The sequence below is a fragment of the Bubalus kerabau genome, chromosome 4, assembly GCF_029407905.1.
Source record: "Bubalus kerabau isolate K-KA32 ecotype Philippines breed swamp buffalo chromosome 4, PCC_UOA_SB_1v2, whole genome shotgun sequence".
Taxonomy (NCBI): domain Eukaryota; kingdom Metazoa; phylum Chordata; class Mammalia; order Artiodactyla; family Bovidae; genus Bubalus; species Bubalus kerabau.
In genome coordinates, this window is record NC_073627.1 from 136,812,669 (window position 1) to 136,840,648 (window position 27,980).

A 27,980-nucleotide genomic window follows, 5' to 3' on the forward strand; every position below is an offset into this window, starting at 1 on the left:
AGCTCCCTTTACTGAGATACTTTAATAAAACCTCCGGGGAACCCTCAGCACCTTCATTTCTAAAAAGGTGGCTCTGGTGAACCCTCGGGCACAGAGAGCAGAGCAGACACACTAGGAACAAGCGCATCAGCGCGGGGTGATTGACCACCCTCACGCTCACACTTAGAAACAAGGAAGACAAACGGACGAGAAAGCCTTCACGCTTTTTGTGTAAAATAACCGTGAGCCTGAGTCAGGCTCCACCTGCTCCTCAGGGCAGGTACCTCTGGGAGGTCACGTCTCCTCACCAGGGTTCCTCTCCAGAGTGGACACACCAAGCGTGGGGACTGAGCTGTGTCCTGAGTCTGCACTCGAGAAATGAGGAGCTGGCCGGCCCTGATCTCCTGGCAACAATCCACGTTTCCACCAGATTCGTTTTAATTTTTCCAACTAGGAGGACCCTCTTACAGGACTTTCAAGGTCTTCCCACTTGGAGGAAACTTGGATGAGCATGACACGACTTGGTGCGACCTGGCGGATGTATGGACTCTTAAACCCTGAGAGCCCAGGGTCTACAGCTCCTGAAAAGGAATCTGCTGAAGAGGACAGGCCTGACAAGTCAAATGAGGGAAAAACAATGCAGCCTGGGGGCTAAGCCTTTTCTCTTTCACTTTCTTGACATTTATATTTACATTTCTTTTAATACATTTTCAAAAACTTCCTTTTTTTTTTTTTTTTTTTTTTTTACAATTTTCACGTTTGCAGAAGTCCCTTTTTCATGCTTTCAAAAGCTCCCGTTTCTCTATTACACTGCCACTGCAGCCCAGCTGTTACAAAGGTGATCTGTCTGAAGTATTCAATCATCTATCTTTTAACAATACAACTGCCGCAAATGAAAAGCTGTCATGGTTTTGAATGCTAGAACCTTATTTAAGCTGGAACAGTGGACATCTGTATAGAGAACCCCGGAAGCGACACAAACGGGGCGCGAACTCTCCCTATGGAAGGAGGGAGGTGCACCGTTCTGGACGTGGGAGGGGCGGAGGGGCCGGTCAGGGACATGATCTCCTGGATCGCCAGCGCAGCTTCAGCAGGTGCAGCGGGTTGCTGATGCCGATCTCACGCTGGATCTCCGTGTCCAACAGGGCAGGCACGATGACGCCGCTCTTCACGTTGGCTCGCAAGCAGCCACGTACCAGGCTGGCATCCCGACTCAGAACTGGGACTGGAGACAGGAGGCAAGAGGTTATGCATGGCCGTGGAGGGATTGACACACGGGGCCCAGGACGGGGGTGCGGGTGCGGGTGGGGGTGGGGGGGCGCATACATACCTCCAGCCAGACCACAACAGTTGGCCCGTCCCACTGTGGGAAGGCACGCCTTGTCTCCAGGCTTCCTCCAGAAACTCATGCCTACAAGTAACGAAACATTCAAAATTCAAGAATCACTACTACACACGGGTATAAAACAAGTTAACCTAAGTATTTATTCTCTTTATAAATTTGCAAAAGTGAAATAGTATGCATCTCATTATTTTCCTTTAATCTTCTAAGCCATCTACTTAATGAGAGTTCAGACATATTACAAAGAACCCTGAGTCATGAAATGCTGAATGAGTCCCCGCAATTCCTTATAGAATCACATCCTTCCTGATGAAAGAGTTATTGCCAACCTTAAAGGATTCAGAAGTCTGCACATCCAAGGGAGGAGGGTAGTCAAGGAAAAACATCCACTCTTCCCTTTCTAAACAGTGAGGACAGATACATAGAAGAAGAAACCACACCGGGGTCTGAGCAGAGGAACCTGTCCCTGAGAGAGCTTCAGGGATGCACAGCATTTCACACCAGACACACAAAGAGCAGCGCAGACTTTCAACACAGAGCACTCTAACACAGCAAGCAAGGAGAGGGGTGGATGGGGGCTGTTTCTATCCTACACTGCTGTTCAGCTAATTAGCTATGTGCTAAATTAAGATACTGGTCATTCTTTTTTGACTAGGCCCCTGTGTGGCTTGTGCGACCCTAGTTCTCCAACCAGGGATCAAACCCCAGGCCCCATGCAGTGGAAGTGCAGAGTCCTAGCTATTGGACTGCTAGGGAATTCCCTAAAGGTACACAGTGGCTTTTCAATACACTCAAATGGCATTAGACTTTACTTAAGATTGTGAAGTCTATGTGTGGTTAAAGCTCGAAATGCTTCACATCAAATTTCAAGTAACTGTTCCTTTAAGTCAACCTTAAGTTTCCTAGAATAGTAAATATTCTGTTTTCTAGGAATAATTATACCAGAAAACACAACAGGTATCTTAATAGCTCAAGAAGTGAAAGTGAAAGTGAATTCACTCAGTCCTGCCCAACTTTTTGCAACCCCATGGACTGTAGCCTAGCAGGCTCCTCCACCCATGGAATTTTCCAGGCAAGAGTACTAGAGTGGGTTAGTTACCATTTCCTTCTCCAGGGGATCTTGGATCTCCCAGGGATCAAACCCAGGTTTGCCACATCGGTGAAGGCAGATGCTTTACCGTCTGAGCTACCAGGGAAGCCCCTTAATAGCTCAGGGAGAGTTTTTAAAAAAGGCAAACTTTTTAAATTCCCATATCCCAGGGGAACAAGGCATGTATCACGTGCCTGGAGTTTGCGTCCCAACCACAACCACCATCCAGAAGCAAATGGAAGACTCGCTTGGCTTCTGCTGGGGTTTATTTCCTTCCTCGGCTATAGGATACTGCATCACTCTGCTGTCACCGGCTCACTCTCAGCTGAAACCTAGCTTTACAGAGACAGCTTCAGAGACGAGCCTGGAGGGCTACCTGCTCTGCGGAACGCTGTGATGACCCTGATCGGGCCACCCTGCGGGGCTACTTAGCTCAGACCTCCTCTGCCCCCTCGAGGGTCAAATTTGAGACCCCAAGTACAATTCGTTAAAACACTTGCTTAGCAGTCAACTGACGTGGCATGCTTCCTTGCCTTAAAGTTAGAGTCACAGGAGAAAGACATTCGGAAATACCGTGAATTCCATGGGGAACAGACACGCCCGAGAGAAAGCCACACCATCTGTGGATGACAACGGGCACTTTAAAGCAGGACATGAGCACCACGGTCAAGCTGTCTTTCCTAACAAGATGGCTGTGTGAGCTTCTTCCCATCAAATGCTACACACGTGGCACCACCCAGACAACAGGTGTGGCCTTGTTTTCAGAGACTGACCGTCCACACAGCCCAGCACCTCCTACGAGGGTTCGCTGGGCTCCCCTTCACCAACACCATGCCCCACTCCTGCAGCGCTGCTCAGCTCAGAGCCTGGAGCTGGGGACGAGCCCCACGGGGAGGCTTCAGGACACACACAGCTCAGCACACCTGCTGACTCGGCTTCCCCTGGAGCTGGCGCGTGACAGTGTCCACCAAGGGGAAGAGGAAAGACAGCATTTAGAGCAGGAGGTACGTGATGCCTGAGGGGAGTCCCCGCACGCCCGGGACACTGCGATGACCAACAGGGATGCGGACGGTCCCGCGGCCTCGGCCTCCCTTCCTCACGGAGCGTGTCCAGCACCTGGTGAGCCTGCAGTGCTCTCCCTGCGAGTTTCCACACAACGTGAAAATCTGAGATTCACCAACCCTCAAAAATGCTCTGAAAGTGGATGCGTTGGCTGTGTACATTTAGCAATTAAAAGAATAACTTTGAGACAAATTGGGCTTAATAGAAAGAAAAGAGTTTTGAGAAACAAACTGATTCTCACATCTATAATGCCAAAAATGTTAAACTATATTCAAGTGATTTTTTTTCTGGAATACTAAAACATTTTTTCACGTTTTATAGACAAGGCATTTTCCCTGAGTCAATGTTGTCTCTGGTTGACTGACAGAACTAAGATTATCCTCTGTGGTCAGAAAATCTTCGTACTTTGAATTGTTCCCTATGAAGCCACCAGAACCTCCTAGAGTTTGCCACGTGTAGCAACAGAGCAAAGAACAACCCACTTGTGCATGTGCGCACACACACACAGAGTTAGACATCCACCTTAACACCAGATCCAGAGAAACCTGCCTACCAGAAAACACACACACGCACACACACACCCCTAGACACAGGCACCAAATCCACTGGGATTCCTTTAAAATTATGCTACCATCACTTTCAAGAGGCACAGGGCTCCTGAAACTGACGACGAGGCGCACAGGCTCCTTACTTGCGGGCGTCCCTCAGGTCCCCGTGGCTGGCCGTGCACAGCACCCCGTCTGCAGCCGGTCCAGCCGAAGGGACCGCAGAGAGGTGGGGGTCGAGGTTTCACATTTGATGGTGGTCTTGTCATCTCGTACCTCTTCCCGTAAAGCTGGCAGCTGAGGGAATGAGGTAAGTGTAAAACTGGGTAACAATAGACTGTGTCGAATATGTGAATCTGGAGCTCTGTGAATCTGGAGGTCTCAGGAGAGACTGGCAGCTAGCTGGTCACGTGGAGTAGCTGTCCCCATGACGGCGTTTCTGTCATCGAATGTGCCGGTGCTGCTCTAGTGTGACCACCCCGCCCCCCCAGGTGGCAGGGACCCCCACGTGACAGCCCCCAGGCTCGCTCTCTCCGCCTCATCCACCCTCTAAAAGTTTCCCCAGACCCTCAGTAGGAGTGGGCGCTGCTGCGGGTGTGAGTGTGAGCGTCCTTGTGCCCCATGTGACGTTCCACGACTAACCGCAGTCTGTGTTTGCACGCTTCCTCCCGCACTCTTGGGACCAGGAAGCGTGGCGGGAACGCAGAGGCTGGATTCTGCTACAGTCAGGACTTACTCCTGCTGAGTTTCGGGGTGAGTACAGGCTGGCCTGGTCCCGCAAGGGCATGGAGGCGACACCCTAGGACTGGAGGGTCAGCGGGTCTCTGGAGGTCAGCCCGGGAGAGCCCTCAGCAGCAGAGAACATGACCTTGGCACCTGGCTGCCGCCGGAGTAGTCAGAGCACGGTCCGAGTCTCCCTCGCGTCCGTGCACACGGGTGTCCCTCCCACAGCAGCAGTGCTGCTGGCCACGCCCTGCGTGCACGTTCTCAGAGGGCACAGGGCCCAGAGCATCAGGGTTCATGAGGCTGCCCTGCCCTGGGCCTCTCCGTCCGGAGGCCAGTGTTTAACACTGAAGTGCACCAGCATTTGGGGGTCAGCTGCCGCTGAGGGGCCACCGTCCCTTGCAGGTGCTGCTCTGGGTGGTCCTCTGGTGGGTCCAGCCCGGGAGCCCAGCCCTGCTCCAGCCGCTCTGAGAGCACGAGGCTGTCTGCTCTGTCCTGTTCAGGGCTCAGCTGGAAAGCTGGATTGAGTTTTAAGTTTTTTTACCAGCAGCGTTTAGCTATATGTCAGAATAAAGTCAGCCACAGAGTTCTCTCCTTGATCTGCTTGGTCCTTCGTGTTTCTCTGGATTCTCAAAGCAGCTGAAGCCCAGATGGGGGTGGGGGTGGGGTGTCTGAAGGGGCAGGGGCTCCGGCACCAGCCGCCGTCCCTGGACTGACTCGTCTGTTTGTTTCCAGTTTACCTGCACTAATTCTGCAGGCGATTATACAGCGTCCAGAATACGACAAAGACTACATTTTGAACTCAATGCAATCTTTAATCTGTTAATACTTGTTATATGGACCCTAAGATATTTTATTACAGAGTTTTTAATTAGTGAAAAATTCATGAATACCACAGAGAAAATATTTTAAAATTTAATGTTTCTTATATTTATGTAAACTTATGACTTCATTTATATACTTACTTTTTCTTGTATATCCGGGCTATGAATCTCCTTTCAGATCAGTTCATGTTCTGATACCTGATTTTAGTCTTTCAAATGAATGTACTGTAATGCTTGTCTGTATAAATCCTATGAACAAATATAGGGCTTTTGTAAATGATGCATTTCTTGTAATTATTCTTGTTTAATTTTTAAATGTTAAACCATGAGAGAAGGGGTTTTACTGCGATTGTAAAATCATCATGACACGGTGTGCATTATCCTTCCAGAATGTAACCAAGCTGTCCAACAATCACTCTGAAATGAGCGAACTTAATTTCAACCAATTGTTGTATTTTAACGACTGACTTAAACTGTACTTTTTTTTCTAGGAAGACATGCTTTTTGTCTGCAGTGTGAAGCGATTTAAAAGTACTGGGTGTTAAATGTGAGCTTCTAATGAAATTTGGGCTGAAAGGATGACTAGAAGACGACTATGAAAATCTCTCCTGTAACCTAGTCTCTGTGGACCTGGATCCCTCGCCTCCAGTGAGACTCTTCGAGGACCAACCGCGGTGCCCTGCACCCGCTGCGGAGCCATCGAGCTGAACACTGAGGGCGCCACATCCCAGACAGACAGACAGCAGAGTGCAGCTCTGACAAAGGCCTTATTTTTCTTGTGTAAATCATCTCTTTACATCTGTTTGTAAACATGTTTAAAGAATGGACCTAGGGGTACATTTTTAGATTTTGATGACATAGCCATTTTGGATAGTTTAAGTAGCAAAGGTAACTTTTACTTTTTCGGCAGCACATTAAAAAAGCTAGTAAGAGATGCGTTCAGATGATGCTGCCTTATGCAGCTGCTATCTCGGTAGACAGAGACAGCATGTCTCTCTACATGTGGGTTCTGCCTTTAATTTCCTTGTACAATTCATTGTTACCATTCTGTTTTTCTATTAATCTTTTGTGATCTTCCTGAATATGTGACAAAGTATGTCCAGTCTACTTTTGAACTATTTTTATCACAGTATTATTTATTGTTTTCTTTCAATAAAGTCAGAGCTTCCCTGGTGGCTCAGAGGATGAAGCGTCTGCCTGCAATGCCGGAGACCCGTGTTCGATCCCTGGGTTGGGAAGATCCCCTAAAGAAGGAAATGGCAACCCACTCCAGCATTCTTGTCTGGAGAATCCCATGGACAGAGGAGCCTGGCGGGCTACAGTCCACGGGGTGGCAAAGAGTCGGACACGACTGAGCGACTTCACTGCACTCACTGCTTCAATAAAGTACTGGAGCAAAATTTCCCGCTGCCAATAGAGAGTGCCGAGGGTAAGCTGTACTCTCAATGAGAACAGACCAGAGCTGGTAATGGGAGCCCATGTCATCACACGGACATTCTGTTAAGAGAAACGGATGGATACAATGGAAAGGCTAGAAGGTGGAAGTATAGGTGTCCCCAAAGGACGACCGACTAGGTGTTCGTACCCTTGGCTCCGGAGACAAGAGGCTTCATCACTTCAGCATCTGTGGGGACAGGGCCCCTCTGCTGCTGAGGCGTGGGCAGCGGGCCGAGGGTGGGAACAAAGTGCAGGTGTCAAGGCTCACCGTGGATCCCAGGGCGGGGTGGCCGAGGGCAACCCTGATGCGGACCCGAATGATGCACTAGGGAGTGTGCGTGTGCATGCTTGTGTGTGGGAGCTTTTTATGTTATTTTAGTCAACAGTCTTTATTATTCATATATCCATAGAAACAAGAATGTAGCAAAGGGAGGTGGGAGGGAGATTCAAGAGGGAGGGGATATATGTACACCTATGGCTAATTCATGTTGATGTATGGCAGAAATCAAATCGATATTGCACAGCAATTATGCTTCAGAAAAAAGAACATAGCAAGGTGGTCAGGAAAGTATGAAAAAAAGATTTCTCATATTTATAATCAACTCTGCGTACATCTGGGAGCAGGCTGCCCACCATCATCACACCTCCCACCAGCATTAGACGTTTGCCCCCAGCATCAGGCCCTAGTCCAGGATCAGGACCTCCCCCAGCATCAGGCCTTAGTCCAGCATCAGGGCCTCCCCCAGAATCAGACCCTAGTCCAGCATCAGATGTTCCTGCCCCATCATCAGGGCCCTCCTACAGCATCAGGTCCTCCCCCAGGACCAGGCCCATAGTCCAGCATCAGACGTTCCTGCCCCAGCATCAGGGCCCTCCTCCAGCATCAGGTCCTCCCCCAGCATCAGGCCCTTCCCCAGCATCAGGCGTGGCAGCCCCACTTGTTGGACACTCCTGAGCACACTTAGGCAGCCCCAGAGCAGCAGGACGATAGCTCTTGCAGGAGGTGCATCTTTAGGAATCACCTGCGGAACAACAGTAGCAGCTGGGGTCTGTTTCAGGCCAAGGAGAGGCAAAGAAGAGGCACTTGTGCCGGAAGCAGCGGTGGGTGTGGGCACGTTTCAAAGCTCTGCTTCCTCCCCGAGGGGGCTTTGCTCTCCAGCTCTCTCACGTGGTCACTCGAGGGCCCCAGGGCTGTGTCCTTCCAGATTCACGGTCTCCTCGATATCTCAAGCCCAAGTCCTGAGTTGAGTCCCGGTCTGGTGTGGCAGAGGGCTGGGAACACACAAGCTCAAGGGCTGAAAGGATCCCAGGGGAACAGTCGGGCCCCAGCGGGTGGCAGAGCAGGGGATGAGGGTGGCCGCCCACAGAGGGCCCCGCAGCAGCACTGGAAGGAGAGCAGGGATGCCTTAGCTCACTCGGGGACGTTGCCCGGCCTCAGCGCCCAGATGGTACCACCAGCAGCTCTGGGGACGCAGAAAGCTCACTCGGGCCGTGTGAGTGGGCACTGCTGACCATGGCCTCGGTTTTCATTCCGGTTCCAACTGTCCCTCCAAGGGCTCCTCTTCCGAAGGGCACATTTTCTTGCTGTGGGTGAACGCATCCCTGCTTGTTTCTGTCAGCACTGTTGTCGGTCATCGTGTGTTTTCCTCTTTACGATCTGTGCTTGCTGCTCTTCCAGTTTAACTTAGGAGCAGCCCTTATTTTCTGCATTTCCTAGTTGTCAGCGTTCACTGGGGCTTTCCAGGTGGTTCTAGCGGTAAAGATCCTGCCTGCCACTGCAAGAGATAACAAGAGATGGGGTTTGATTCCCCTGGAGGAGGGCATGGCAACCCACTCGTCTTCTTGCCTGGAGAATCCCATAGACAGAGGAGCTAGTGGGCTACAGTCCCTGGGCTCACAGAGAGTCAGACACGACTGAAGCAGTTCAGCACACACTCAGGTTTTAGTTCAGTCGCTCAGTTGTGTCCGACTCTTTGCCACTCCGCGGACTGCAGCACTCCAGGCTTTCCTGTAATTTACCATCTCCTGGAGTTTGCTCAAACTCATGTCCATCGAATCAGTGATGCCATAGAACCATCTCATTCCTGTTGCATCCACCAGAGAGGTGGCTGGGGCTCGGCAAAGTGCATGGTCACACTGCATGGGTGTGAACCTGCCCTCACCACTCCCTAACCGCATGACCATCACTGTCTCCTCCTCTGTAAATAGGGAGGTGGCAGCACCTGTTTGGTAAGGGGCACACACAGCATCTGGTATATAATCAATGCACCATCCATCTCAGCGTCATATTTATTAATAATAAGGAGAGCATTTAATAATCTGCTTTTTCTCTCTTCTCACTTAACTGTGCTCCAGACCATATCTGTTTTACTTACCCCTATACATCCCACACCCAGCACAAACAAGACACTCAACAAATCTCTGGCTGAAGAGGCAGGAACATACCCTGTCCTTCAGGAGATGAAGCCGAGTGAGATGGGGGCCTGATAACACTGTGTGATGAGGAGACGCCAGGAGGACCTGTGTGGCTCTGGGATGGAGTAGGGGGCATGGGCAGAACCCATGATGAGCTCCTGGGGATGGGGAAAGTGGCAGGAAGAAGAGGGTGCTGTTCCTTGTGGGGTGTCCACAGATTTTACCTCACCCCTCACTGATGAGCCCTTAGGCCGTTTCCAAACACTTGTCACTGTTCTGCAGGAAACACTCATTGCCCAGCTCCTACTCAATCCATTTCGTAGAGTATGTTTCTAGCACTGCAGTATAAACATCTGCAATATTCATTCCGTGCTCTGTTCATCCACCCATCTGGCTAGCCATCTGTTCATCCATCCATCCACTCACTAATCCATCCATCCATCCACACATCCATTCATCAACTGATCCAATCATCTCGGACCCTAAAGAAGACAGACGCCTCCTCTGCTCCTCCCAGGAGGATACCCAGCGTGAGTGACAGGAGCCTCATGGGGACAGCGGGGGAGACACAGAAGGGACATGCATGCAGACCCTCCTCCCTCTGAACGGTGAGGCACCCACCTGGTCCTAGCGCCTCCTTGCCGGGGTGTCCAGGCCGGCCCTTCTCCTTCTTGCCAAACAAACGACCGATGGAGGACTTGATGCCCTTCTTCTTTGGGGCTTTCTGCAGCGAGTCCTGGCTGCTGCTGGGGTTGCCCCCGGGGCTGTCTTGAGAGCCTGTCGAGCTTTGGGGAGAGAAAACAACCTTTAACCGGTGCCCTTGTGCAAACACACACCCCTCCACAAGACCTACTGATAGAACTGGCCACCCAGCAACACCCGTGCCTCAACCTCACAGCCGACAGTGGAGTCTGCTTCACCAACCACACTCCACACGAGCAATGCAGGCTTCCGGCCACAAACAACGGCCCTGGGAAGCTGAGATTCTCTGCCTGGAGCTCTCCCCTGAGGAGGGCTTCATTCCAGATGAGCTGGTGCAGAGGGCCCTCCAACCCTCCCTCAGGGTCGCTGCTTGGCAGGTGACGACCCTCCCAGAGAAGGCGAGCTCCCCTGCTCTGGGCAGTTCCCCCCGCCTCTCACAGGGTGACCATCCCCGGCCGTGGCAGGAGAGTGACGGTCACCGTGCGCAGGGCTGCAGGTCAGGTGACCACATGTGCCCTCCATCGAGTGCTGCCTGGCTCACGACGGGAGCTCAGCAGGTGGGGGTCTGAATGAGGACAGGGTCAGTCACAGGAGGTGACAGACAGTCTCCTGAGAGGAGACCCCTGAGAAAAAGGGAGGGACCCTCAAGAACAAATCCGAGAGGCACGGAGCCATAACCATCAGGAACGCGTCCCAGACTGGGCAGACCTCTAGCAAGAGCAGGAAGAAATCTCCCACAGGAGTCAACACATAGAGACGGATGTTTTTTAAAATCACTGAGGTCACTGAACTCTTCTACCCCGGCACCTGAAGTTCACCACTAAACACAGGCACCGAATCCAGTGGGATTCCTTTACAATCATCCTTGCAACTCTTTGAAGACAAGAGGCGCAGGGCTCCTGAGACTGACGACGAGGCGCACAGGCCCCTTACTTGCGGGCGTCCCTGATGTCCTCGTAGCTGGCTCTGTGCGGTGACCCCCTGTCCAGCCGGTCTAGCCGAAGGAACCGCAGCAAGGCGGGGGTCGAGGCTTCACATTTGATGGCGGTCTTGTCATCTTGTACCTCTTCTGGTATAGGTGGCAGCTGAGGGAGTGAGGTAAGTGTAAAACTGGCTAACGATAGACTGTGTCAAAAAAGGCAATCACACAGGCTTTACATTATAACCAGAAACTTATTTGAAAACATATTAGCGATGCTATCCGCCAAGTACAAAAAAATGTGTTGTTCTAGCTTAATGCCATCTTAAAGGACTGTCTTGTTCAAGAGAAGCAGGGCCATGGGGCAGCGAGAGCACCCTACTGAGTGCAGAGATCCTGGCCAGGAGCCTCCCTGCAGCCAGGCTCCGCCCTCCTTTGCATCCAGCGACCAGATGGCCCCGACAGGCAGGACAGCGGAGCCACGCCAGCACTGTGAACCCTGCATGGCATGAACTGCCCTGATGAAAGGACTGTGTTCATCGCCAGATGCTGCTCAGGAGCACTACTAGCAAGAGTGAGAAACCTCTCAGCAAAGCCGTCCAGACCTTTCTGTTTGAAGGAGAAAAGGAAACAGCTTGTACCACCACCCAAGATCATGTTTAGTGATGATGCAGGTTACTGAACCCATGACAGCAAGTGAAGTACAGAAAAGGTACCTAACCCCTCCATGCGAACACCATGTGTTTGGCTTGTATTTCTCAGTAACATACAGACTGGGGGCTACACACTGAAGTGCTTACACGCAGTTTGAGTGTAATTTGCTCACTGTGGTTTACATAAAGTAAACTGCTGCTGCTAAGTCACTTCAGTCGTGTCCGACTCTGTGTGACCCCACAGACGGCAGCCCACCAGGCTCCCCCGTCCCTGGGATTCTCCAGGCAAGAACACTGGAGTGGGTTGCCATTTCCTTCTCCAGTGCATGAAAGTGAAAAGTGAAAGTGAAGTCGCTCAGTCGTGTGCGGCTCGTAGCGACCCCATGGACTGCAGCCTACCAGGCTCCTCCGTCCTAGGTCTTCACTAAGAACTGATTGTTTCAACCTAGAGGGGTGGGATGGGGAGGGAGATGGGAGGGAGGTTCAAAAGGGAAGGGATGTATCTGTACCTATGGATGGTTCATGTTGAGGTTTGACAGAAAAGAACAAAGTTCTGTAAAGCAATTACCCTTCAATTAAAAAATAAACTAATTAAAAAAAATGATCTCGCCTGGACTCCCAGCTTTTCCGCTGGTCCTGGGTCTGAAGACAGGAAAGACAGTGGTGGAAACAGTGTGGGGAACAGATTAACCCCTTCGGGGTCCAGACAGGTCTCACTTATACAGTTGCTACTGGGTGTGCGAGCCTGGGCACGGTGCCCGGCCTCTCTAAGCCTCAGTGTCCATGTCTGCTGAATGGGGATAACAGCAGCCTGGACCTCACCTGGGTGTCTGCGGGATTACATGACAGACTCGGAAAGCATTTGACACGGTGCCTGGCGCACAGAGTCTCCTGCACACTGCTACCCACCATCATTAAATTGGCTTCCTCCAAATCTAACATCTATGGCTCTGAGTCAGTCATTTGTTTTAAAAAAAACTCTAAGCGGAGATTCCATGGTAGTCCAGACATTAGGACTTGGCATTTTCAGTGCCGGGACACTGGTCTGATCCCTGGTTGGGGAACTAAGATCCCATAAGCTGTGCAGCATAGCCAAAAAAATAAGTAAAGAAAAATTTAAAAATAATAAATAATACTATATCTACTATAAATAAGCATGAGATGATTAGAAGGCAAACAAGTGGGATATAGGCAAACTGTTACAATCGTCCCAACGAATGACCTATTTCCAACAGAACCATCAACATATTTTAAGTGGTGGGTGGGTTTCATTACTTCCATTAAAATGTCAATTCTTCACCAGTACATAACCACACAGTGTTCATTCACATAAAATGATAAGGACTCTCTAATACTTCACAGAGAAACAAAGGCATGCTAAATAGTTTACCTTTCAACAATGCTTCCTTAAATCACTAGGCTGATAGATGCATGCAAAGAAAGGAAGAGAAACCAGATTTATTGTGACTTTGAAGCTAAAACTTCAAGAATCAGCATAGACAAACACAGTATAGCAAAAATGATGGCAAACATAGAAGTGAGATGACGATTTAGAAAACGTGTAACTGGAAACAGAACATTTTTTTTGACCACAGAAATTAAATAAGCTATTCAAGATTTACTAAACACTATAAATTATTACTCAGGAAGATACAATTCTATTACAACATCATGATTTATTAAAGCACAGCATTCTCTACAATAAAGGGCCTTAACAGTTGTCTCTTCTCAGCCAAACTTCTCTATACGTTAGTTTCTCTTAATAAAAAAGATGTTATACTTTAAAATAGTGATTTAACTGATGAGGAAGTTACCATAATACCTATTTTAACACTGAACAAATCTAACCACCTATTGGATATTAATGTAAAATGCTTACCTAGAATTTGATTTAAAATTTCTCAAAATAAATGTATTAAAGCAGGTTCCCTGTGAAAATATGTAAGAATGGAAGCTAGCATAATAGCAGGTGCAGTCTTTACATTTTATTCACCAGAGAAGATAGTTTTTTAGAGAGTCTAGTAGAGACATTAACTGTGCAAAAGCTGATGAGATTTATAGTCTTAAATACAAGCACCAACATAGAAAGGATATTGTGTCAAAAGTCCATTAATTCTACACTTAAGAAGATCATTTCTATAGGTAAGGATAATCTCATTTATGAATTACACATGATATGTAGTTGAGGATCCATCTACATTATGCTTGTAACTGCATAGTGATAGGCTAATTCAAACTTACTGCTCTGGGGGAAAAACACCATTTAATGAGACATGAAGACAAAGCACAAACCCGACTAAGTGCACCCACAGCACTGCTATGACCAGAGCAGGTGGGAGGACGGGGAAGGGGAGATGGATGGGTGAACTACAGCCTCGGGGGCGAGGGGGGGCAGTGGTGGGAAGCTGGGCTCTGAATTGACAACCACTAAGCAGACAACAGGATGAGCCAGGAAATCAAAACCAATGATGAAAGCAGACGCACCGTCAGAGAACTCCAACAACAGGACAAAATATACACAACTGTTCTTTTACAAATACTCGGAAGGAAATCAAGCATGAAACCACAGAGAAATCGTCAAAGAATTTTAAATATCAACTAATTAGCCAGTGATGCAAATTAGAAAAACAGTGTCTCCAAAGACCACACAATGGACTAGTTACCACTTCACATGCCGCTACAATGATTCACACTTAATTTAATGATATGCTGACTAACAATGCAGCTAACATGAAGTGGGTGGAACACCAAAAAAGGGACAATACAAGTGCAGTGACAAAGCCGAGTGTTGTGAACCTGATTTCATGGGTGAACAGCAATGCACTCACAAAACCTAAGCAAGCAGGAAAGAAAGCTGGGACACGTGCTTCAGAGCCGCACACTCTGTCACCAAAAGCCCTAGGTCGTCATCCCGTTTTCAGACTCGGAAGAGTGAAGAAGCCCGACCTCTTCCCTGGGGCCCTGGGGCACCGGGCTTTTAACCTGGTTTCACACGCACAGCTGGCCTGAGCGCACGGCCAGGCCCATCAGCAAGCAGACCAGTTTAGATTCCTGGTTTGGTTCCCGTCGCACGCCCTGCACCCTGCAGCCGGGCATCCCCAGTGGGAAATGTGCTGCCCGGTTTCCACACGCCGTGAGAGCTGCCTACGGTTACTCTCACGAAGCGGTCTGCTCCCTGAGAACAGCAACTTCCTGCAGCTGCTGTGCCCAGCACAGGCCAGGCCCAACGTTACAGAGGCAGGCTCTGGCTGAGTTCATGATGACGTGCTAAGCCGGTGGTCCAAATATCAAGACTAATTTGTCGCTGTGCGATTATGGAATGATCTCGCTCAGTTGTGTCCGACTCTTGGCGACCCCATGGACAGTGGCCTACCAGGCTCCGCGGTCCATGGGATTTTCCAGGCAAGGATACTGGAGTGGGCTGCCATTTCCTTCTCCAGGGGATCTTCCCAACCCAGGGATCATACCCAGGTCTCCTGCATTGCAGACAGATGCTTTACCGTCTGAGCCACTAGGGAAGCCCGATGAAAGACTAGGCAGTTTTAAAAATCTTAGACCTCTGAGTGTAGCAAATGTACCTGATTTTCTTCTGGGTGAAAAGAGAAAAAACAAACAAACAAAAGAAAAACAGTGTGCTCGGAGAGGAGCACAGACACATACCAGAGTCATGATGTCCAGCTTGTCTACTTTCCTTGCCGGGCTGTGCCGCCTCCTTCGGGGCCTGGAGCGCCCTCTGCTGGGCGGGAAGGAGCTGGCATGCGAGGAGGCGGGATTCAGGTTGAGGGAATTCAAGGTTTTAAAACGACGAAGGTTACTTGGGCTCCTCTTGCCCACCCTGCTCTCAATCCCCTCGGCCTTTTCTTGGATCAACCTAAAATAGAATAAAATCACCACCTGCATTTGTCACCAGAGGCATGTGTCTGGACAACAAATTTGGGCTTGCATTCTGTGTCACGATTAGCGAATTCCACCAACAGTTGCTCAATTAACATCTCAGCAAAAAGGTTCAACTTTCCCTCTTTGGAATATTCTCAAACTTAAAATAACTTATCATTGAGTCTTACAAAGTGGTCCCTGATCATTCACGTTTGATTTGACTTATTTACTCTACCATTCTGATGGGGTCTGGGTGGCGACTCTCTCCATGTGAGGAGATACCTGAAGTTGACAACCTTTACCTTCCCTGCCCTCAGGGCAGAGATGCACGTCAGTGCCTCAAGTCTTTTCCATTGGGAATCCGGAACTCTGTATAACCAAAACAGCTGTTCATGAGCAAGCTGGAGTTTCTAAACACGAGTCTCCAGACCAGATGAAGTGCTGAGTTGATCTTTTAATTTTTTTTTAAAGGTTGTATATGTACAAACGCATCACTTGAAGTTCTCCACCAGCTTTGCGTGAGTTTCTGGATTCATGTCAATGTGCTGCATTAACCTAGAATTCACAGTTACTGCTCTTCTCCCCTAATGTGTCGTGGATGATTTTATATACAGGTTAAATGCATGATTATGCAAATGGTTTCCAAATTAAAATACAAGATCCTTACAGGTAGTAAACTCTCAAGTTTCACTTCTACTTATACATCTTGAACGTTTTTCACTGTTGACAAGTTGATGGACAGAGTTTACCATTTACATCATGTCAACTTGTTGCATAAGGAAAAAATCACTTTTACCTGACCACTTGCTGTAAAAACAAAAATATTAATATATAACCGTTCCAAATTTCCTACGGGGATGGGGAAAGACAGTCTTTCTGAGCTTGTCTGTGGCTCAAACACGGCCCATAAGGCAGTCTGTCTCGGCATCAAAAGTGCAGGCGGCACCATCTGCGTTTGCTGGCTGTGCCGTTCACCCCTGCCTTTTGCCCGAGCCCCCGCACTCGACCGGCAGGAACGGGCACCTCGGCCAGGGCTGACGGGACAAGAACAATCTGAGCAGCAGCTCTGCCAGGTCCTGTGCAGGGTCACCGGCCTGTGGCCACTCTGAACGTGGACTCGGGACGGGAGGCACAGGTGCGCGGGTGTGGCACCAGGCAGGCCTCGGGGCCCCCAGCCACACGGCTGCACCCAGACCCAAGGCCCCCTGCTCACCACGAGGCAGGCCTTCGGGTTCTATCCTGTTTTGTAAACTGTTAGAACTGCCAAGACTGTGTCTAAAGAAAACATTTTAAATATATTGATGAGATGAGAAAAACTCAAACACATGTCCTGAGAGTAACATACAGTAACATATCACTATCTTACAACAAGCCAATCTTCACACTTTTTAAGTTAAAGTTAAAGATTAAGTTAAAAAGGAAATGCAGATCTGAGTGGGAATTTGCCAATCCCAGAACCCCAGCTTTTCTGTTCCAGGTGGCTTTTCACCAGAACGTGGGAGGCTCCGAGGGACACACGAGGGCGAACCCTCAGTGCCGGAGGATGCACGGGCCGCAGGAGACACCTCCTCGGCACCTCACCCACCTTGGGGCCCAGAGCTGAGAGGGGGACACCCCACAACACCCGCCCCCGCAGAGTGCCGACACCACACTGTGGACAGAATGCCCTGGCTGACTGAGCTCTATAATCAAGGGCAAGCTCAGAACTGAAACTTCTTGAAGCAGACCTGAAGTCCGTTTTCTTACTAAGGAACACTCAGACTTCTCTAAGCAGAAGACAGCTCCTCAGAGGAACCGAGTTTCCGGGGAGTTGGGCTCAGGCGCACCCACCGGATCTCTTCGTTGATCTTGGCCAGCTGCTCCTGAATCATCATGGCCAGAGTCTCAGCATCGGCCTGCCCGCTGGGCGACAGCAGAGAGGCCGAGCTGAAGAGGGTGACCCCATCGCCCTCGCCGTCAGACGCGCCTTCGTCACTCTCGAACGCCTGGGCCACGTTGGCTAGCACGCTGGCTTGCTGCCCGTGCTCCCGGTCCTGATCCTTCAGGGGCTGCACCTGGGCACGACAGGACCACGTCTCGTCAGCGACATTCTGGGCAGCTCAAGTCTATCAGGAACTGAACACAATTTTACATGGAAGCCCTGACTTTGGACACATGGGCCATGCTTATGAGACACTGCCATCTCTTAAGCGAGCAGTACTGAAGAAACGGGCAGGAGGAGACTCCAGTTCCTAGATGGCCTGGTGACACTCCGGTCTTAGTGTGGACGGAAGGCAATCCTATGAGGTTATTCACAAGGGTGGGCTGATGGAGTCAGAGACAAAAACCGAAAAGTAAAAAAATACATCCATGCTTCCATCAGCCACGCTGAAGGAAAATTAGAAAAAAATCCTTCAGCTCCGCAGCCGCTGGGTCCCCCCTCAGAGGTTATCACTGGTCCTAGTTCACCGGGGAGTGCCGTCCTCGCGGGTTCCCAGCCCTCCGTTTCCCACGCTGGTCTGAACACACACAGACAGGAGCGAGCAGGGGCAGCCAGGGGACGGGAGGGCCAGCACCCCCGTGGCTCTCCTCTCGGGGCACAGGCCCTCGGGCTGTTCTGGGGATGGCCCCTCACACCGCGAGGTCGGCTCTGTCATCTGAGACGCACGGGAGAGTGCCTGCTGGGCCCCATGCCACCCTCCCGCTCTCACACCTCACACCCTTCTCTCCACAAGTCTCTCCCCCCTGCCCCACTCTCTCCCAGGTCCTGCCTTGATTTCCCAGATATGACCTCAAAGCAACCAAGGGGCAGCCTCGAGGTGCTGGCTTGCCGGCTCCCTGTCCCCCATGGGCAGTACCCTCGCCCTCTGTCTGTGTCACGACCCCTCCCCAGGGCTGGGCCACCCCTTTTTGAGCCCACGGAAATAAAACCTGTCACAGCTTCCCCAATAAGGCATCGGCATTCAAATATTTTTAAAGCAAAACAAAAATTGACTTTGAATTGGCTTAGTCATAAACAGCATCCCAATCTCAACAGCCTCTGAATAGCAGTTCTGAAAGTAAGGAAGTGCACCCCCAATCAGGAGACCTTGTCCTCTCTGCCTAAGCAGGGAGGGAGCCTCACTGCAGGTCTCATGATGGGAGTCAGAACCACAGCCCCCCGGGAGCCCGCGTGTGAGGCTCTGCAGTCAGGCCCAAGAACACAGGTATGGTGGGGACAGTACTGACACTTGAGGCTGGACCTGGGATCCCCACTCCATTTCCTGAATGGTCTGCATCACTGTGTGGCCAACCCTTCTGGGAAACCTTTCTCAGGACTCTCTGATGCGAGCCCCCACCATCACCCTTCCTGACGGGCCTTCTGTTCCAGTGGAGCTACGGTTCTCCTCCTGCCTAGGAGCAGCCATCCTATACACACACACCATGTCTGGACCAGTAGTTGGGCATGTGGGACTCTAGCGCCACGTCCGAGGCAAGCACCTCCACACCTGGGCACCATGGGCCTCGGGCTGGCACCCTCAGGTCTGTCTGAGGGGCATTCATAAGGTCCAACTGTATCCCGAGCAGCTCCCCGGCCTGGCTGGTCAGAGCAACAAGCAGCCTCTTTGAACGTGGGGACCCCCTGGCCCCTGCCCACTACCTACGGGTGACCACATCTGGCCCTGCTCCCGAGGTTGGGTGCCTGGATCAGCAGACAGGGCTACACACACACTCTCGACGGCAGAGACCTGAGCGGCAGAGACAGCAGAACTGGCCCCCGCCCAAGCCACGTCTCTGGCCCAGACGCGGCCTCCCCATCAGCACACGCACCCACAGCAGCTCCTTCTTGTTCTCCTCCAGTTGGGCCTCCATCTGGCGCAGCCTCTCCTTGATGGTACGGTGTCTCTCTTCCACCTGTCGGCCAAGAAAAGCGTCAGCTCCGCTCGCAACGACCCTGTCCTGACGACACGCGGGCTGTGACCGCAGGGGTGGCAAGCGGGCTATGCTCTGTGCAGACCACTGGCCCTGGGTTCGCGGGGGTGGGGGGGTGGGGTGGGGGGCACGCCCGCTCGCCTGCTCACGCAGCCAGCGCGGCTTCGCGTGTGACACGTGGCTGACGGAGGGTGCTGGTGACCGGCTCGTGAGAGGAGACGGGCTCGCCCCCGCCCCGGGCCCCGCACCCGCGGCCGCTGCACAGCCTCCTCAGACTGCCTGTGGGGAGCCAGCGCGGGCAGGGCAGTGGCAAGCACGGGACGCACAAGAGCACACGTTCTACCTTCCTAAGCTGGGAGGTCAGTTCCAACAGTTTAGCCTCCTTAGTGACAGAGCTTCCAGAAGACCAAAGTTCAGACTACAAGGCCGACCGGGGACAGACAGCAAAGATGTCAGGGGAGAGAAGAAACCACCCCTTGAGAGGAAGATCACAGGCAGAAGGGTGCCCCCTGGCGGCTATTAGTGACCCTGCTCTGGGAGGGTTTGCGAGCACCCGGCACCACCGGCCTCCCGCGAATGGCAGGCCCCTCAGCCACTCACTGAGCTCCGGGCAACGCTCCGGACAGCCGCACCAGCACAGGCCCACCTCTCCATGCCCAGCCAGTACCCACCAGCAGTGCGGGGCCACACCTTGCCCACCAGAAGGACGGGGTGGCTGGCGGGCTGTGGGGACCATGCCCCCAGCAGCGCCACGTCTCCGGGACGCGGCCTCTCACCCGCGGGCTCCCGGGGACTGCAAGCTGGGAGTGGGGCCCCGGGTCTGCACCGTGCCCCGCTGTGACTTACTCAACAATGTATGAATCAAGACTTAAAACTGTGTTCATTACAGAGCTATTTTGGCCATCTCTTAAACGAGAATGGGATTTTTCTAGCTCTCTATCCTGCTAGGCTTTGAGGTGCTGACTGAACTCTGAGCAGCAGTGACTTGGAGCTGAAGCGTCCTGGGGACACTCAGAACACAGGACAAAGCTGGAGGGAAATTAACGGAGGGATGACAAGGGAGCGGGGACTGTCTGACACTCAGGGCGTGCTCCTATCTCAGCCGGGCAGCACGCTCCCCGCGTCTGCGCTCCTTTGTGGACTGAGCAGCACGGGGAGGGGCACGGTGGGACAGCATGGAACAGGCCCTTCCCCGCCCGCCCCCCAGGGAGCCGGAGCAGCACCTTGGAGAGCGCGGCCACCCGCTGAGCCAGCTCAGCCTCCCCTTCTGGCAGCGTCTCCGCCCTGGGCAGCGTCTGCTGCAGCTTCTGCTCCTCCAGCTCCAGGTGCTCCTGCAACGGTCGCTTTTTATCCTCCTCCTACAAAGGGAGAGCAGAGCATCCAAACAGGCCAAGTGGTGTAGCCGCTGCCGTTTTTAGTAAGCTGAGACAAAACCTAAATGCACGTGTCTACTGGATTAATTCTGTTTCGGAAGCAGCGTCACGGTAATTTTTCTCTCTGTTCCTGGGCTTGGTCTCAGTGGGCAGAACACCTCGTGCAAGAGTATTTGCTTTTCCTAAACGTCCCCAAAGAAGTCTTTAAAAAAAAAAAAGTTCTTATATATTAAAGAAGATCAGTTTTCTGTAGAAGTGTATTCATTCTTCTTGACAAGGGAATAAGGGTTCAGTACTGACCCTTCTTAAAACATCACCAGAATCATCATTTGAAGGGAACCCTACCAACTACAGATTGCCACAGGCTTGTAAGCCAAAACATGTCTTTCATCTCCTCTGAAACAGACCTGATCAGAGTGTGCCTGGTGAAATGCCAGTCAACTAATATTTGTAAATGCACGATTATTCTTTTAACAGATCTTCTTACTCTGAAAAACTTTCAATGTAGAACATTTACATTCTTGTTTGAAAAAGAAAAAAAATTAAGTTATCTATACGCTCGGGTTCCTGAGAGGTTAGCATTTGTTTCTAAGCAGCTTTCTTATGTTTTCTGTGTGCGTATTCCTCTATGTACATACATAAACAATATGATATGCTTCAAAACCCTCAGAAAACAACAGCATATGGTACGTAGTATTTCCTGATCTGCCTTTTACAGCCATTATTTTGTATATCATAATGCTCTTAATTAGCATTCCACATCATAAATTTCAATGGCTTTCTAGGATTTTATTTTTGTGGTGGGGCCAATGATACACTTTGTCACACACCAGACGGACTCACTTTGTTTTGGAAAAGCCAGATTTGGTTTTCCTGGGTAAGTCCTGATTATCTGAGACCACACGGGAACAGGAGCGAGTAAAGCTCACCAAACCATAGGAAGTACACACCCTAATCAGACTGGAGCTCTAACCCTGCCTTTTGTCACAGAGACCCCAGTTCCCAACAGGCAGCCAGCTGCCCTGAAGTTCCCTGCTGCTCTCTGCTCTTTCAGGAAAAATGCTAACAAGCCAACAGATTCAAGTCAAGTAAAACAAAAGAGTCAGGAGTGGAATTCCACAAAATGGTTAAACCAAATCCCAAATCATTCAAACCTGTAAGTTGCAGTCACCCTCAGTTTTTAAACATTGTATTTCTTTTCAGTACAGTTGATTTATCATGATGTACATCCACACTTTTGAGCACAGTATTTTCGGGTCATAAGAACTTTACACTGGGACTTGATTTCCAACATGGGAGTCACATGAAAAGGTCTTTACCTTCCTTCCTCAGTATTCACTACTATAAAAGTCAGACACAGGTCAGTAAAGGCCATTACCTGTCGATGCAGAGAATCCTTATTTGCGATTTCATTTTCAGGTTTATCATCAAGGTCATGCACAGAGGAGGCTTTGCGCTGTGCGGCGAGGTAGCGTTTCTCAAGTGTAGTGATTCTCTTCTCCATGTCCTCCTTCTGGGCCATGGCCTACACCGGGCATTACAGAGGAGAAAAGTAAGTCATTATCATGGAATACTCCAGCACACTTAAGAGTAAAAAAGCTGGACTAAATCCTAAGTTTCAAATCAAACACAAAATTAGCATCCTCAAAAGTAAACTCCTAGACATGGCAGTTTTCTTAGACGTGAGCAAAATCGCGCGTACCTCAAATGTCACATTTGCCACGATGGCACCCATCTGTCTTAATGTCTGTCTGGCCACTCGATTTACCAAGCTTCTTTTCTACATAATAAACCCAAACAGCAAACAAAAAGTACACTAAACTACCCTGTCATTGCAAGAATTCCAGGAGGGAAGGGATCTGGCATGAAACGAGGACCTCTGTCTCCTACACCATACAGGCGTGCTTGACCCAGAACAGGGAGGGACCTTCAACAGATCCAACAGGGAGCTCTGAGGTTCATTTCCTCAGGTAAAGTGGGAAAAATCTCATGCAATTTCCTCAAAATTAAAGTAAGAATATCAATGAGTGGAAACACAAGTCAAAGTGTAACACAACTGGAAGCAGCCTTCTCAAGCCTAGTTCTTCTAAAGCAGAGTTACACCACATGTGTGAAACGCTCACACCAGGACCAGAACTTGCTGCCGGTGCAGCTCCTGTCCGCCAGCTCAAACTCCATTTCAGGTCCCTCCGTAGTCACTAAGTAACCAATGTTGTCCTGACATTAAAAGTGAAAGGTTCTACAAACGCTTTTTCCAGAATTCTCTACATATTCAACTCTGCCACCTAATCTCCTCCTATTGCCAAAGAGTAATGTGAACAGGTTATACAAAGATGTGCAAATATTTCTGTTTTGAGTTCTCACACAGAATTACTCACACCAGGCTATTAAACAAGTCCACCTGCTGGAAAACATGTTGGAGGGGTTCTCTCTGAGACGGTCTCACGGTGGAGGGGTGGGGCAGGGTGGGCTGTCTGCCTGTGTACAAAGGAAAGCTGAGGAGGAGGCCTGAGCCCCCAGCACTCTTCTGTTTTCACAATGACTGTTAGGTAGTTTCTCATAAATCATGATACCCGCAGACATGACCACCAGAAGCATCATGATTCTACATGGTTACACAGCACGGGCCTGAGGATCTGAGGGTGAGCAAATGCCACTCGTCTTGTCTGACCGCCGTGTCACTGTCACACATCCCTTCAAGGAGCGGAACCTCAGAAACTAGAGAAGATGGCCAGGCAAGCTGCCTCAGCAGAGCCCACACAGCATGCTCCCATCTCTCCGAGAGAACGGGCTCCACAGACGTCACCAGACTCGCCTGAGTGAATCAGAAGGAAATTTCAGCATCATCGGGAATACATTCAACAGGCAGGTAGGGGGATGAACTGGGAGACTGGGGTTGGCACATATACACTACTGATACTATGCATAAAGTCAACAATGAGTAAGGACCTACTGTACAGCACAGGGAACTCTACTCAGTGCTCTGTGGTGAAGTTAATGGGTAGGAAATCTAAAAAAGGAGATGTGTGTGTGTGTGTATATATATATATATATATATATATGATTGATTCACTTTGCTGTACAGCAGAAATTGACACAGCAGTGTAAAGCAACTATACTCACATCAATGAATGAATGGATGAATGAACTTTTTAAAAAGGAACACACTAGGCCCCCTAGAACTTGTAGAAATGAGCAGCCCACACCCAGGGTGCAGCACAGCGCTAGGGCTGCCCTTATGTTGGTCCACTGCCAACGGACCGCCTGGACCAGGCCTCTTCTACCCCGAGACCTCGACGCAGAGGCAGGGAGGCAGCCAGTTGCGGTCTCGCCAGAGCTCTGCTCTTGCTCACGCAGCCATCCCCAGGCTGAGACCACCGGGAGAACAAGGGACCCACATTCCACCTCAGGACAACAGACACGTCCACTGTCACTCACTTCGCGCAGGTCCCGCTCTAGTTTCACGTTTACTTCCTCGGACTTGAGGAGGTCCTTCCTGGCCGTGTCCAGGTCCTCCTCCATCTCTGTCACCTGGGCAGAGAGGGCTGCCAGAAGCTCCTCCATCTGGCTCAGGAGCTCCTTCATCTGGCTCTCCCGCAATTGGTTGTTTATGATTTCCTGGAGCTGGATCACCCGAGCCAGAGAGCCGTCGCGGGTTCTCTAAGGGGGAAAGGAAGCCTTAGACAGCCTTGTTTTGGGAGGCAGGGAACACAGCACTTCCGGGCAACCGGTGAGGTCAAAACTGCCTTCTGTGCTCTGGAGCTCACACGACTGTCACAGTCTCACAGAACTACATGGTGCTTTGGTGAGAGGTCCCAACAGCCCTGCACAGACTGGATGGGAAGACGAGAACCAGATCGAGTGGGACCGGGGACTTGCCTTTCCATCGGCGCTTGGCATGTTTTCTTGCTTGGGATTTACATCAAGCACCCCGTCCATCAGTATCTTTTCCGGGTTTTTCTTCTCTTTAAGAATCATCAGCTAAAACCAAAAGTTTGAATCACAATAAAGAAATAAGTCAAGACAGCAAAACTCCATTTGGAAAAACTCAACTCAAAACTGAAATACAGCATAAAAAGAAAATACATGGTGATGCTATCCATCCCAAAGAGAACCAGGTGATTAGAGTCAGAATTTGTCTTCTACTGGACAAAGGGGTACTTAAGAGATCCTGCAGCTCTGAGCCACAAGTCTAGGTTACTAGTCATTAAAATAACCCAAGTGGGAGGGTCCTCAATCAGAAAGATAAATAACATCTGATGTCCACTACAGCCTTCATACTTCTTTTAAATGAAAGGATACAAATGACAAACCCTTCACGGAAACTACACGATGACTGATCAAACTTATCTCTTTATGTGTGGCACCTAATTCTTCTTCTAACAAACTACACCTTTCAAGTGCTCCTCGTAATCGCTCTCAACTGAAATAAAAGGGGCCGAGTCACTGTGTGTTGAAGTGTGTATATATGTTAGTGCACGTCTTAGTGTACACTCACCCTAATTTAACACGGCTACTGTAACAGAAGACATTTAATACATCTCATTGATCTTAACGTCAAGAAAATCTGCTTATTAACAGCTTTAAATTCTAAGTTAGAGAGGAAAAAAAAAGTTCCTAAAATAATCCTATTACCTAGTTTTTAATTGCAAATTGATATACAGAATATAATAAATCTTGAGACATTTATGCCAACTAATACTTTTTACCTGGGGCTTCCCAGGTGGATCAGTGGTAAAGAATCCGCCTGCCAATGCAAGAGGGCAGGTTCTATCCTTGGGTCGGGAAGATCCCCTGGAGTAGAAGATGGCCACCCACTCCAGTATTCTTGCCTGGGAAGTCCCAGGGAGAGAGGAGCCTGGTGGGCTACAGTCCACAGGGTCGCAAAGACTTGGACATGACTGAGCATGTACACAGGCAACACTTTTTAACCATATAACATTCTGACTTCTTACAGAAAAAATGTATTTACAAGAATTCAAGAAGCTCAAAAGTCAACCAGTTACATAAATACATGCATCATCCACCTAACAAGGCAGCAAGTGTCCAAATCCAGGACGGCCGGGTGGCGGGTACCTTCTCGTCCAGGGCCTTGTGGTACTCAAACAGTGATTTCAGGGCCGTGAGCACCTCCACCTCGCTGCTCATGCTGGCCGGGGACTGCGCCTGCTGCTTTCCCATCGTCATCCGGAGGGACGGCACATAGCGTGAAACCAGGCATTCCAGGTGCTCCAGCAGCAGCTGCAGGGCGGGGCCAAAGGAGCACCTTCAACCTCATACTTGAATTCAGGGCCGATAACTCCTCTCAGCCTCATGCTAACACCGAAACCATGCTAAGGCAAGTCGCAATCCCGCCAGTTCAGTCGAAAGTTAGAGTGGACTTCCCCAGTGGCCTAGTAGTTAAGACTCCTCACTTCTGCAGGGGTCCTGAGTTTTAATCCCTGGTCGGGGAACTAAGACCTCACACACACTGTAGCATGGACAAAAATGTAAGTTAAGAGAACTCCCCCCTCAAATGTACTAAAATTATATTAGCTCTCATCATCAATTTGAAGCAAAGTATGAGAACCCCGATCTGATCCACCCCGGTCTGCTCAGTGGGAAGATGTGAAAAATGACTTGAAAACCAGACAGAGTTTAAAGACAGCAACACGGAACCCAGTGGTGACCCCCGTGGGGCAACTGTCCACACGTGAGAATCCCCCTACTGACCCTGGTGTTGTTCCTTTCAGCTCTCATCTCGGCAATCTCTTTTCCTCTTGCTAGAAGCTGCTCTCGGCATGCACTGACTTCTTCCGTAGGTGATGCCAACTCCTAGAAAACAGTTAAATGAGTAAGTAACTAAATGCAAACACAAATTAAAAAGAGAGCGAGACTGAGGACTGACCCTGTCAAGTCTCTCCAGCCTCCACACAGAGGGTCTCCCTGCCCCTCCGGAGAAGAGGGGTCCGCTGACCCCAAGACCACACAGACCACCACAACTCAGACCAGCCTTTAGCCTCCACCTCGACCTGGCAGGCACGCGGCAGGGGAGAACCCGGAATCCAAGCCTGCCTTCTCAAGACCCAGGGAAGTCTGAGAAACTTTCCTAAACATAAACCTAACAACAAACTGGACAAAGAGGTTCTTAAATGACACACAGACCAGTGACCTAGAACCACTGGGGACAGGGCAGAAGAAAGGGAAGTTCTACAAGGCCACCAGGCTTTGGAGTGTTCCTCTGGGAAAAAGGCTGATGGCACCCCACAGCCATCTGTTAGCCTGACCCCACTGAAGTCACACAGTCATTCAATAAACTGGTTAAAGGGTTAAATTCATGTTTTATGTATTTTATCACAATTTTCGTGCACACGGTGCCATCTACATGGTGAACTTGCTCAAACTGAACCACACGGCATCTTTCATTCTTCTATTTTTCTTCACACACATAAAAAAATGCTGGGCCGCATATCCCCTACTACACACTGAGCATTCAGCACCTAGAACACTGCCCAACACTTGTAAGAGGCATGTAGTAGACATGTGAACTATGAGGGTGTATGTTATACATGTAAGCAGTAGGTAGCCATCATTAAAATACTGGACACACTGTTCTGTGCTTTGTAAGATGGGAGACGATAAGGGGCTTAGCCTTTCTGCTTCAAGGACTGACTCTATAGCTCAATCCACGTGCCCCAGTGACTCCTCCAGCCAGCGTTTCCCTTCTGGTGGGGCCCCCGGCCATCCTCCACGCAGCACCTGCACAACCACTTACAAGGTCAACCTGCTGGGGTCGATCTTGCCCAGAAGACCAAAACGCCCTGGCTGGCAGGGACCCCCGGCAGGGCCCACAACCATGCTAACAAAATGAAACACAGCCCCAGTGCTTCACTGGGTAAGGGACAATCCCACGGGCCCAGCCCCCAGCTGTTCTCACGTCAGTCCGCTCCGCTTCCAGAACTTGGGCCGAGGCCGAGGTCTTCCTTGTCTTGGCTTTTGCCTTGGGGTTGCAGCGCTGGAAAAGTGCCCATAGGCGGGCCCTTCTGCGACCCATCCTCGCGTATGGGGGCAGTCCCCCACTCGGGGGCAACTGCTGTTTCACGGTTAGATAGCTCAGCACCGGAGCTATCACCACCGATCTCACACTACGGCCACCGCTATTCACACTAC

At 50.3% G+C, this 27,980-nt stretch overlaps 1 pseudogene; it reads right to left on the reverse strand.

Annotated features, from left to right (window-relative positions):
- Positions 1–909: 909 nt before the first annotated feature.
- On the reverse strand, positions 910–27,864 carry LOC129650977 (liprin-alpha-1-like; annotated as a pseudogene).
- Between the last annotated feature and the right edge of the window lie 116 nt (positions 27,865–27,980).